Here is a 12844-nt window from a genome sequence, read left to right on the forward strand (position 1 = left end):
ACTAGCCTTGAATTCACAATCTTCCTGCCTCAGCCTTCCAAGTGACTGGGATTACTGGCGTGTGCCATCACACCTGGCTTTGTGTTTACTTAAAAAAAAAAAAAAAATCCAGACTGGCCAATTGCCTCTGCTACATGTCTTTGTCTTCGTTTTCTTTTCTTTTTCTTTCTTTTTTTTTTTTTGCTTTTGTTTAAGCAATATTTTAAAAAATACTTTTTAGTTATACATGGACACAATATCTTTATTTATTTATTTTTGAGGTGCTAAGGATTAAACCCAGGGTCTCAAATGTGCAAGGCAAGCGGTCTACCGCTAAGCCACAACCCCAGCCCTGTTTAAGCAATATTTTGATCCCTCATTTTCATTTATTCATATCCTAATCTCCTTCAAGAAACATCATCTTCACCTACCCTTCCTAAAAATATAACTCCCTTCTTTATCAGTTCTGGAAATTTTATCACTGTACTTCTAATTTTCTACTAAATATATAATGATAGTAATATTTATATATAAATATATTTATTTTATTTATTTATAAATATGTAATGATAGTAATATTATCATAATAGTATGATAATAACGTGTGTATATATGTATATATTTTTTCAAATTGTATATGTGTGTGTGTGTGTGTGTGTGTGTATATATATATATATATATATATATAGCCACTGCTCTTGAACGATCAGAGAAGAAAGCTGGGCACTTACTAATGAATAACAAGCTCTTCAGATATGTGCCACTTTTTTTTTCTCCTTGTAGCTGCAGCCACTACAGAGAAAACACTGTTACCTCTTATCTACCTGCTTTGCTAAAAACTCAGTTGATGTTGAAGTATGGTTTTTACTATCCCATACATCAAATTAATACATGGAAGCATTACCTAAAGATTAGGATATTTGAATCCAAGCTCCACCATTGTATAAACCTAGCAACTCAGCTTTCTCTGGGTCAGAGGTTCATCACATGTGAGCTAAGGAAGTTGGTGTACACGTGTCCAAAAATATACCACTATAGCCCTTTTAGCTGTTCATCTGGAAAGACCATTGGAAATTCATTGACGTTTTTTAGAAAAGAATTATTCCTTTTTTACAATATGTTTTACACCATTTGAGGTCAAAAATTGTGATTCCCCCCTTTAGTCATAAAAATTGTGATTATAGTCTGAATATAATCTTAGAACCCTATTTAACAGTCTAAAACTGTAAGCCATTAAATAATATTCTCTATCTTAAAAACTAGTATCTTCTATATCTTTCTTATGGACAAAATGACCCAAGTAGAGAATTAAGGTAATTTAATTACTAATTCAATAAAAACCTAATTACTTGCAGCAATATTATATCTGTATCTTATGTTTTTTAATGCATTGATTGTATTAAAAGGGTGCTTTAGGAATACTAGCACACATAAAAAATAAAGGTAAATTTTCCTCATGTTCTGTAAATGAACTCACTTTTTTAGCAAAACAGGTAGGTAAGAAGCAACAGTGTTTTCTCTGTGGTGGCTACAGAAAGAAAGGAAAAGAGGAGAGTGGCACACGTCTGGAGAGCTTGTTATTTATCAAAAAGTAAGTGCCACGCTTTTTGCCCACTTAAGAGCAGTGGCAATTTTCAAATACAATACAGGGAAGAAACACTGTTGTCTGTGTAACTGCATGGTGAGAACTGTCAAGATACATCCACAAATAGTAGCATCTGACTGAGCCAACCATAGACCTTCTTCCTTTTATTCACATTTTAAAAAACCAGTGGTATGTAGTTGAGTAATGGCAAAACTTTTAAAAAGGGAAATTTCATCATTATCTGCCATTTTCTCTTGCTTTTTACTGATGACTGTCTATATAAGCAGAATATTTATATATAGTGATAGTTAATTCCTGTATGAGTTTGCCTTATTCTCCATGGAAAATATATTTTCTTCTTTGCCATGTCCTACATTTACATTATTCTATTTGGCTTTGATTCATTCAGTAATATTTCAAAGACGGTATGTGTGAGGAGAAGAGTTCCTCAGTCCTATCTCCATTCTTTTCAAACTTCTGTGTTGCTTACAGTTGTTTTCAAGAAAAAGTAAGCTATGTATGGGTAAGCTTCCAAAAATCTAAAATCTTAAAACTCTACAATACACTATAAATATTAATACATATATTTTAAGCTAACTGGCTTAAAATACTATATCTCCTATTATATCTTCATAATATATTAAAATTAACATAATTATATGCAATATATTATCATTATGAACATTCTCTATTACTGACTACCCAAAGCAGATTTAGAGCCAGAAAGCACATTTAATTTTGAATATTTTCAAACTGCATTTTGAATGCTAAAACCAACATCCAGATAGGTGAAAGAAATTATAGGATGTGGCACAGATAGTTACCAGTAGAGTCTGCTTTACAAACGTAAGTCGTCTAATGATTTTTTGTCTAAAGTTTTTGTTTGTTTTCATCTTGCAATTACTTCCCTTTGGGAATCTATGTTTTGCATATTAGATAGGAGGGTAAAAAATAATGACAAATTATAGGATAGATTCTATTCATAGTCCTTAAGAATTTTTTTTTTTTTACCTTGTCTCTTGTTTTTTTTTTTTTTTTTTTTAATTTTTTATTGTGGGTTGTTCAAAACATTACAAATTTCTTGACATGAAGTGTTTTTAATCTTCAAACCAATGAATTTTGCTAATAGCATAATTTTATGCATGTACAGAACTGACATATGATAAAATCTACATCTACTTAAGTATAAAATTACTCTTTATAGAAGAATAAAATAAAATAAAAATTCTCAGTGGCAGAAAAGCGTTGTTGAGAGATATTTAATTGGGGAGCTTCTACTCTTCTGTGGTACAGGGAAGACAATGCATCCTAATAGTAGTGCCCCTTAGTTTGGATGATATCTGGTACAGTAAATACAGTGAAACATTCTAACTCCTAGGGGAGGCTTAAGCAACTTCCAGTGCCTTAGGTTCATGCTATTAATAACTGCAATTATTTACAACGGATTTGTTGAAGTACCAGGCACTGCACAGGTCTAACTGACAGAAGGTCAGGTAGATGCTTAGAAAACAGTGTCCTCTGATGGCAGTCACTTGATAAGGGAGCACCAAGTAAAATGTGGGTCTATTTAAGACTCAATGTCACTATCTTTCTACTTTTAAACCTACCTTCTATTAAATAAAAAAGGAAAAGCATCTGTTTCTGATCCTAACAGAGATGGAGTGATTAATTATCATCTAGTTCTATTCAGAAACCAGTTCCTTTGGAAGCAAGAAGCCCAACTCAGATGTGTTGTTGTGGTGTAAACAGCTTTAGGCATGGCTTCTGAAAGGAGAGCATTAGCAACAGAATAAAGATGTGCTCTGGGAGAACATTCTCTCTCCCATGCTCAAGGTAAACCAAGGAGACAGCCAATGCCCATCACAAAATTTATTTTGGAGCAAAAAGAAAGATATCAAACCTATTGCTGTTCTAGTTCATGGTTTCTTGTGGCTTTAGTATGAAAATTTATTTATTCCTCTATACTGGAGAAAGAGTTATTAAGATTGAGGTTATTGAAATTTTATGTCTAGAGGGAAGAAGTTGAAAAACAATTGATATCTGATCATAGAACAAAATAACTTCAATGAGTTCAGCTTGTTTATATAGTCTGTCACGTAAACCACCTTAGTTTGTCTGCAAACAAACACATGTATGTGACCATCTGTCTGCAAATGACCACAGGATGTCCATCAAATTGACTCAAGGAAATGCCTGAAAGCCCCTGAAACTGTTCATGCCTAATGCACCTTTCCTGCCATAAATTCAGCAGTTTATTACATATAACACCATATAATCTCCAAACATATTCATTTGGGAAAAAGACATTTATTGAGGGATCTAAAATACATGTGTTTGTACTTGTATTTATTATATTCTTCCTCCTTCCAAAAATAATCTTAATCAATTTATGATAAAATACTCTGTAATAATCAAATAATCATAAAACAAATTTAAAGTTTAAAACGTATTTGAATAATGAAACAGAGTAAAAGGAAATGCTTAAGGACTTTTTTTTTTTAATTAAGCATAAAACTGGCTCTGGGCTTCCATGAAATCTGACTAAAAAATGGAAATAAAGATTTCCTTGTTTCAAATAAAGCCTTAGGAATGTTCAATGAGAAAGTTACTTATTGTTACGTGAGCTAAAAATTAGAGATATGCCCTGGATACTCTAAGTAAACAAGTATGATTAAAAAGAGAGAGGTAATATCAAGTCCTTCTTCATGAGAGCAACTGGCCAACGGATTCAGTCATTTCTCAATCCATTCTCTAATTATGATGATAAGATTATGTAACAAACACAAATGAGGACAAATGATTTGTTTGATAAGTAGGGCATTCTCTAACTTAACTGGGGTTTATATTGCATGATAAAGATATAAGTTGAAAAGGTAGTTTTTTTGTTTATACATGTAATATAACAGAATTTAGTGTTTGTAATTCTCCTATCCGGAACACATTTCTACATTTTCAAATTGTCTAGGTAGTATAACAAATCAACAACCAAAACAAATAAACAAACTTGCAACATCACAAAAGCATGCATTCAATGTCAGAAGCATGCAGCATGAAACGAATATAGATTCTGTCCATGGATTCAAAGATCATTTAATTATTTTGTGCATTTGCTTTTAATACAGGCATTTTAATTGTAAAAGATTTGAGAAGGACAGGCAGAATACTTGTGGAACATCCCCAGTAACTGCCCAAGGTTACAACTGTTGTCCCTTGCCTCCCAGTTAACACAGCTCTGATTTCTGTGTATCCACAGGGAAATCAAACCTGTGGGAATGGACCAAGATTGATCATGATCCTAATAATACAACGTACTATCTCTTTTGTCAGTTCTTAGTTAGGAGTGGGATGTGACAGTTTTTGTCCATTAGGCATTAAGAGAAGTCTGTTGATGGTCCCTAGAAAAACTTTTCATCTTGATAAAAAGGTACATTTCCCTGAGAAGAAGACTGTTTTCCTCTTTTTGTGGGGGGAGGTGATGCTTGCTTTGTGGGGATCATTTTGCATATCTGGTTCCAAGATGGGGGTTAAGAGCTTGTAATGAAGCTGATATCCTTGCACTGCTAAGTTAGGCCAACCTGGATCAGCACACCTCCAGAATCCTTGTTTGTGAGACAATAAAAGTCTTACTTGTTAAGGACTTTAATTGGGTACTCCAGTACTTTCAGGTGAAAACTTCCTAACAGATACCATGTTTTGTATTTTTGTGTTCTACACAGAGCTAAGTAAAAACTGGCATTCAGCAAACTTACAGAGAATGAAGATCAAAGGGTTAGAAGAAAAAAAAAATCGATCAAACAAGATGATTGACCATACATAGCAATGTTGATGTATCTTTGTAAGGCACAATTCTTCTCTATAATGGTATCTGATGATTCCTATTATCATTCTGAGGTAACTAATTGAGCAACTCAGGTTAGAGTTGCTATAGTCCTGGCTAGCACATCTATATAAGTAACTTTTATTTGAAGTAATGTCATCACAGGCATGTGAGAACTTTCAAAATACAATCATTAGAAAGGAGTATTAAAGCAATGGTTGTACATTTTTTAACTCCTTTGACATTTTTTTTTTCACATATTTGACCACTATCTAATTTGTAAGTAAGAATAGCAACTTTTTTTGTTTTATTCAATAGACCGGAAGAGATGGGATAATGTGTGAAAAGAGAAATGTTAGGAAGACGAAGTTGCCTCCATTCTGCCCATTTATTCTCTAAGTAAAATACCATATGGGAAAAAAAATCACAACATCAACATAGTTATTTCAAGTGAAATTTTATCAAGTGAAAAAAATTATGTCCACCCTCTTTAGTGGCGGTTTACCTTGTCTTTACTTTTTCTACTTTCTGAAGTATTTAGGTGAGTATTACATATTTATTTATTCTATCATGGTGGCAAGCACTACTCGTTTTCAACCCTGAATTTGTTTCCCTTCTTCTTTTGTCATGGATTGTGATTTTGTGCAGGTAGCAATATGCCACACTACAATATGTATCTCCCAACCTCTCAGGTCCCTAGCAGAGGCCAGCTGAAATGGTTCTGGAGGTAATTTGAGAATGGAAGTCTATGGGGAGAATGTCCACCCCACAAAAAAAGATGCAATGCTCAAAAAAGGACTTATTGGATCCCTTCTCCTTTTTTCCTTGGCCTCCTCTCCTTCCTCCTCCATCTTTTTTGAAATCTCATAAAAGCTCCTCTACCACTTGTTAATTAAAAAACCAAACAGCTCCTCATTGTGCTGCAATGCAAATAAAATTAAGTGGGAAACAGGGAGGCTCTTCCTTCCTACCCCATTGCAATGGTTCACAACCTGGTAAACTTTTTCCTCTCAAAGACACTTGGTGATGTCTGGAGATATTTGATTGTCCTGATGGGGGTAGGTGGTGGGATGTACCATTGGCCTTTAGAAAGTAGAGGCCAAAGATGTTACTAAATATCCTATAATGTATAGGATCCTCTCCTAGAACACATAAAATGACTTAGCCGGCTCCAAATCAAAACAATGTCCAAGTTGAGAAACACTGAGGCATTCAAACACCATGGAAACGACATATAAAATACCATGAGAAAGACAAAGAAAGTACAATATCATTATAGTTATTTCATCAACAATTATTAAGTTTAAAAAAGTATATCCACTCTGTTTTATGGCTGTTTATCTTCTCTTTGTCATTTTTCTGATGTATATAGTATTTTCTGAAGTATTTACTCTTTTTGTTGTTTTTTATCTCCCCTCCTTCTCTGGAACTAGATAACACACATAGTTTGGAGGCATGGCTGCAATCTTGTGACCATGAGAATAAATTACCAAGATGATGGGGTAAGTTTGATTCCTTGATAAAATGCTTAAGCAATTGTCTTCTCTTGACTTCTTAGTATATGAAATCACACAAATCTTTATTTGCTTAATCCACAGTTAGGTTATCTGTTACTTGGTAGCCAAATATGTTTGTAAATTATATATGTATATTCTCTCTCTCTCTCTCTCTCTCTCTCTCTCTCTCTCTCTCTCTCTCGGTCTACTTCAGACATGGGGATAAATATTTGGAGTGAAATCATCAGTCAAATATGGTTTCTGACCTCTGGCAATATACTGTCCATTAAGGAAACCAACCATTAGAAATGTAAAAGGTGAGCTTCTCTTAGTGTGAATAAGATGTGGTAGGAGCTCAGAGCAAAGATAAAGGAAGGAAGCAGGTGAAGCCAAGACAACCTTAAGGAACTAAAATGTTTTCCTGTCCTGTGGTTGGTGGGTATGTGGGGAAATGGGTCCATGAAGAGAAGATCATATAAGCAAAACATAGAAACCTAAATTTGTGTTAGTACTTGGGAAATAGTAAGAGTCTTGTGAATGGACCGAAGAGAAAATTGGGGAGAAGTGGCAGCTAAGGGATACTTGCATATAAAAATTGTGAAAAGAGTTGAATGTCATGAGGATTGGGGACATTATAATAAATCATAGGCTATTGTGAATAAGAAATCTGCAAGATCAGAAATGTGTTTTAGAAAACAAAATAAGCCTAGTGCATTGGACTGGGATAATTGCATTATTTTATAAATAATTTAAATATAACTAACAAATCATACCTTCCTATTCATAATCTAATAAAAAGGAAACAGGCTTCAAAACTTGACTTCAAACACAAAACTCTTTAAAACATGGCAAAAGTATACTGTTATTCTCTTGCAGTTGCTAATCTTACTGTTAAAGCTAATTGGTTTGCTTCCCAAAACTACAAGTTAGTATTCATTAGGTAATTTGTGAAATAATTCCTTAGTATAATATTAAAGAAAAAAACAACAACTTCTAGAGAGAAACCACTATTCTTTCCCAAATTATGTTCAAATTATTTATTTTAACACACAGAAACCCAAAGAAAGAAATATTGATTGTATCTACATCCATATCATGAACATCCCATTAAAAGTTGTAACATCAAACTTTATGTGGAAATTTTTAAAAGTCTCAGAGATCTTAGATTTGTACCTGTGTTCTCCAATTCTAGCTACTTCATTATTCTATTTTTAAAAAAAAAATAAATAGAACTTAAACAAACAGCTAATTTAAGGAAAGTTAAAGAAAGTTGTAGATATTGCCACTGGATAACCATGTGAAAATACTGGAATAAAATATATGAGAAATTCTGAGTTGGAAGAGATTTTAGAGAGTCCTCCAGCTGAATACAGGGTCAGCAAGGCCTCTAACACCCTACAAACAGAGCAGAGTTCTCAGAGTACCTTCTGTAAATGTACATTCCAGCTTCAGAACAATTCAAACATTTATGTTGGAAAATATGTTATAACTAAATATAAATGGAAATTTTCACAAAATGAAACTCCACTAGGGAAAAAAGATTGACAGAATGTACTCTGGGGAGGGAGAGAGACAATGGGAAGCAGGCACTGAAGGAGGGCTTTTCTTAACCCCACACTCCAGGAATAACAGTGGTACAGTCTGCTGAAAGATGACTCCCTCAATTTCTACTTATGCTAAGAGGATTGGGAAGACTAACTGTAGAATAGCAGGCTTACAGAAAACAGTCACTTCTTTTAATCAAACCATGTAATCAGAAGGCCTGAGAAATATTAACTTCTACTTTCTCTGTGAATCACTCAATCACTAGGCAGCGCAAGTAGACTTAGATGCATTGTCTGCCAAGGGCACAGTAAACTTAATGTTTTTGTACTTTACATTTAATATTTTAAATACATGCATGGCCCTTGCCTCTGAACTCATTTCAAAAATCTGGTGTTCTGCTAGGTTACAACAGCTGATAATAATGCCGAGACATTATAGAGGTTTTACACTCAAACATAGATACACATATCTTTTCTCGGTGGGATTTTTATATCTATGATCCTGTCAATAATTGGGCACAAATAATTTTTGAGAAATACATTAAGGCACTATAATTTCATATACAGCATGAGAACTCAATTCAAGCAAAAATAGTCTACTGTAATTTTAGTATAAAAAGAGGGAAAATGAATATATTAACTACCTATACAAATGCAGAGTGACAGTTACAGGGTTAATTATCTAAATCCACATTTCCAAAGTCCTACGTGTGTCACTATGGCTCTGGAAATGGAAAAAGAAATAATACCTTTGTGGAGGCCAACCGTTCATTAGAATAATCACAAATGAATCAAATCTCAGACACATAATTTCCTTCATTTCTATAATACACGAACAACCTCCTCTAGAATAAATTATTCCTACTTCAAAAGCTCAACTTAAATAATTTTAAATTCACTGCAGGTAGCTTTTCATTTCTACTCACAAGTCATTGTGCTGAAGCGGGCAGGAGTCCGTGGAGAACGATTTAAATGTTTGGACTACCTTCTCTTCCCAGGAGAGTTTTTTTTGTTTTGTTTTTTTTTTTTTTGCCCAATAATGCATAAGATATTAGTTGCTCATCGCGGGGGATCTAAAGAGTGACATCTTGACTTGTACCACGCAGATCTGAAAACCACTTCTCAGCAAATGTTGTGGGGAAGAAGAGCAACTTTCTTATTCCTGTCAAACTAAGAGGCGGAACCAACCCCAGAACTCGCCGGAGGGCCTGGGGAGAGCAGAAGGCTGAAAGCAGCTCCTCTGCGCTCCGCCAAGGGTTCAGGCAAGGGTTTTCTTCTGGAGGCGGCATTGTTCCTCCATCTGCTCAGCCTCGGTATTTCTCCAGGAAACCCTCCCCGCACTCTCGTAATCTGTTCTTTATTTCTTTGGTACCTCTCGGCCGATTTCCTGGCTCTTGCTCTCTGTGGTCCCAGGGCACAGCTCTAGGGTGAAAAGCTGCAGTGACTGGGGCGCCGCTCTAAGGATTTGGAGACGACTGCACTCGTCCGCCTGGGCTCGGGCAGCGTGCGCGCAGCACACTCGCTTTCTCCCTTCTCTCTGGGTCTCTCCGGCTCCGACGGGCTTTCCCGGCCTCTTATCACCCACTCCGGCTCTCCTTTCCTGCGGTGTCTCGCCACACCAGCTCGGCGCTGGCCTCCTGGGCGCGCTCTCGGCGCAGCCGCGGGGTCCTAGACACACGGACTCCGCGCCCCCCGCTCGCTTGCAGGCCGGGACTAGGGATTGAAGGGTCGACCCTCCGCGGGGGAGGTGGAGAGGAACAGCCAGGAGAACTGGGGCAGGTGGGGAGCCGCGGGGCGTGGGGGGGGAGGGTGGCGAGAGAGTGAACCTAAGAAAAAAGATGCATCTGCTCTGAAAGCGCCAATGAAGAAAGGACGGAGGAGCAGGAGTGGAGAAGGGAGAGAACGCCCACCAGCAGGGGTGGGCAAAACGGGCAATTTACAAACTGCCAGGGCTAAAGAAGCGGAGTGGAGGAGAAAGGAGGTTAGATGAAGACAAGAAAAAAAAAAAAAAAAACAAGGTGAAGATCCCACTTCTCCCCCAAAAGGTCAAGTCTTCAAACGTGCCGCCTAAATGGGGAGTTAAACAAGGACTGGTGATGGTATAAAAGGTGGATTTAAAAAGGAATTAAGTGCCATGTAGGTTCTCCTGCACCAGACTTAGCTTCATCTCTCTCAACTCTGGTGAATTACCCTCCAAGTGAAATGATTTGGCTTTATGCAGAAGCCGAAGCTGAATTACTCCACTGTGGACTCCTCCCGAGGTATTGGTTTGTTTGCTGATTTTTTTTTCTCTTTTAAATGAAAAAGAAGCATTTGGGAGGTTTCATGAACCCCAGTACCGAGGAAACCACCCAGTTCATTAAAGTTCATTATTTTTAATTGTCTTTATTTTCGTCAGAGGACAGCGGTGAGGAGTTAGCTCCAAGGGATGTTTAGACAGTTATCTAGGTAGCATTCTTTTTTTAAGGGACAAAATTCATTTTTTTTTTTTTAACCGCTAAAAAGGGGAATTGCAAAACTCAGTTACTCAGCTGGGGAAAAGAGAGACGCATTTAAACTCAAACGATTACACCTCCAGCACCGCCAACCGTCCCCCCCCTCCCCCGCTTAACCCAGTGGAATTGGAAAAAGGTTGAGCATACAGAAGAGCGAGAACAGGCAGGGTTGGTGGAAGGTGGGGAAGGCGAGGGAGAGGCAGGGAGTAGGAAGTTCTCCGCAATCTCTGGGATTAAGATAAACGCCTGAGTTCGGTGGATGCAGGAAGCTCCCTTACCTTTCTCTCTAAGCCCCGTTTGCACCTGATCTGCAACCATAAATACTTCGTGGTGCTTAGTGTGCAGCCAAACGATGGCCGAATGTTAAACAATTCTTCACGCTCCCTCCCCTTTTTAGAAACCAGGCTCAAAAGAATGATAATACTGTTCTCGTTATCCATCGGCTCCAAAACATTCCGCTTTGTCGGGAAGAGAGACGAAAACCAGGCTCTTGGGCACGCGTATAAGTATTTATATATTATTCGGTCGTCTATAAACATATATACGTTTTCTGCATGTAAATCCAAAAGAAAAAGCACCACAGATTCCTCTGAAAGCGGAAGGGGACAGGGAAGAGCAAAACTTGGCAAACCAAATGTATCCAAAGATTTCGTACCAGGAGCCACCTGCTTCAATATGTAGAATTCCCGAGATTTAGAGGGAGAAGAAAAATAAAATAAAATGAAATGAAATACCCCAAACACACACTTGAAACTGGAAGACGCCTAAGAAGCGTGGAAATGGAGAGGATGAGAAGATCTCTCGGGGCTACAGATCCGTCAGCTAAGTGAGCAATCGCCTCCAAAAATCATAGGCGGGGAGGTGGCTGCAGATGCGTCCCCTGCTCGGGTCCCCGCCGCCGCCGCCGCTGCTGCTACCTGTAGACACGCACACACACACACACGCACACACAGCAACCTCCTCTCGCTCTCTCCCTCTCCCCGCTCTTTCCGTGGCGTTGCCGGGTGCAGGAGTCTGAATCAAACTAGACCCTTCCTCCAGACGCGGTCCTGCCCCCTCAAAGCCAAGATTCCCTCCCCTGCCTAAGCCTCCCCTCCCTTGGGTCGGGTCGGATCTGCTACGGTGGTGGGGGTGGGCATCGGGGGCGCGGGTCTGGCGGTGGCAGACGTGGTGCTGGTGGCGGTCCCTCCCTTAACAAGTTCCGCCCTCCGCCCTACTCCCTCTCTCCTCCCCCCGCAGCCGAACATCCTCTGTCCGCAGCGCCGGTGGCGGCAGGAGGGGTGAAGGGCCCCGGGCGTCACGTGTGACGTTCACCAAACCACTCTGAGGAGCTTGTGAGTGAACTGGCACCGCCGCGGAGCTGGGAGGCCTGGCACACACAGAGTTTTCTCTGTTCTCCGCGTCATTGTGCTCCCCGCCAGGCGTTTTCGTCTTGGTGACCAAGAGCGCAGAGTTGGAGGCAACAGCTTTCCACTGTGTCTCTTAATTCCTCGCCACCTTTGATAGATCTCTTGCCACCAAACTCCCCTGTATTTCCTCTGTTCCCTTGAGCTAGAGTCAGGGTAGTCTGAATTGAGGCTTTGGTTGTAGCCCCACTTGATGGGAGTAGTGTAAATGCACCTCCACTGCCTTTGGCCTCTCCCCTCTGGCTGCACCCACACCTGCTGCTGCATAGGTGATTTTTAAAATTCATCACAGTTAATCATTATTGGCTTTTGTAACGGGTGTGACTCACTATATACCACATTGTTTACACCTACCCACCTCCTACTAGCATCTCTCTGTGAATTTGTTAAATGTGGATTGGGGGACAGGGTCCTGCCAACAAAGCCATTAAATTCACTAAGTGTACTTATAACCAAAAAAAAAAAAAAAAAAAAAAAAAGAACCGTCCATGGGCACGAAATTTCTCTGAGAAATCAGTGATT

The 12844-nt window shown here is 38.5% G+C and overlaps 1 protein-coding gene across 3 annotated transcripts in view; it reads right to left on the minus strand.

Annotated features, from left to right (window-relative positions):
* The window catches only part of Nlgn1 (neuroligin 1), an 861540-nt gene extending 849612 nt beyond the window's left edge, over positions 1-11928 (minus strand). Inside the window, exon 1 of one of the 3 annotated variants that reach the window (XM_048814272.1) lies at positions 11195-11928. The gene's annotated coding sequence lies outside the window, so the exon portion shown is untranslated. Of the gene's footprint in view, positions 1-9347; positions 10210-11194 lie in introns of those variants that run through there. The other 2 variants (XM_048814274.1, XM_048814273.1) reach the window with 2 other exon arrangements.
* Positions 11929-12844: the final 916 nt, after the last annotated feature.

This window comes from Marmota marmota, unplaced genomic scaffold (genome assembly GCF_001458135.2).
Source record: "Marmota marmota marmota unplaced genomic scaffold, marMar, whole genome shotgun sequence".
NCBI lineage: Eukaryota > Metazoa > Chordata > Mammalia > Rodentia > Sciuridae > Marmota > Marmota marmota.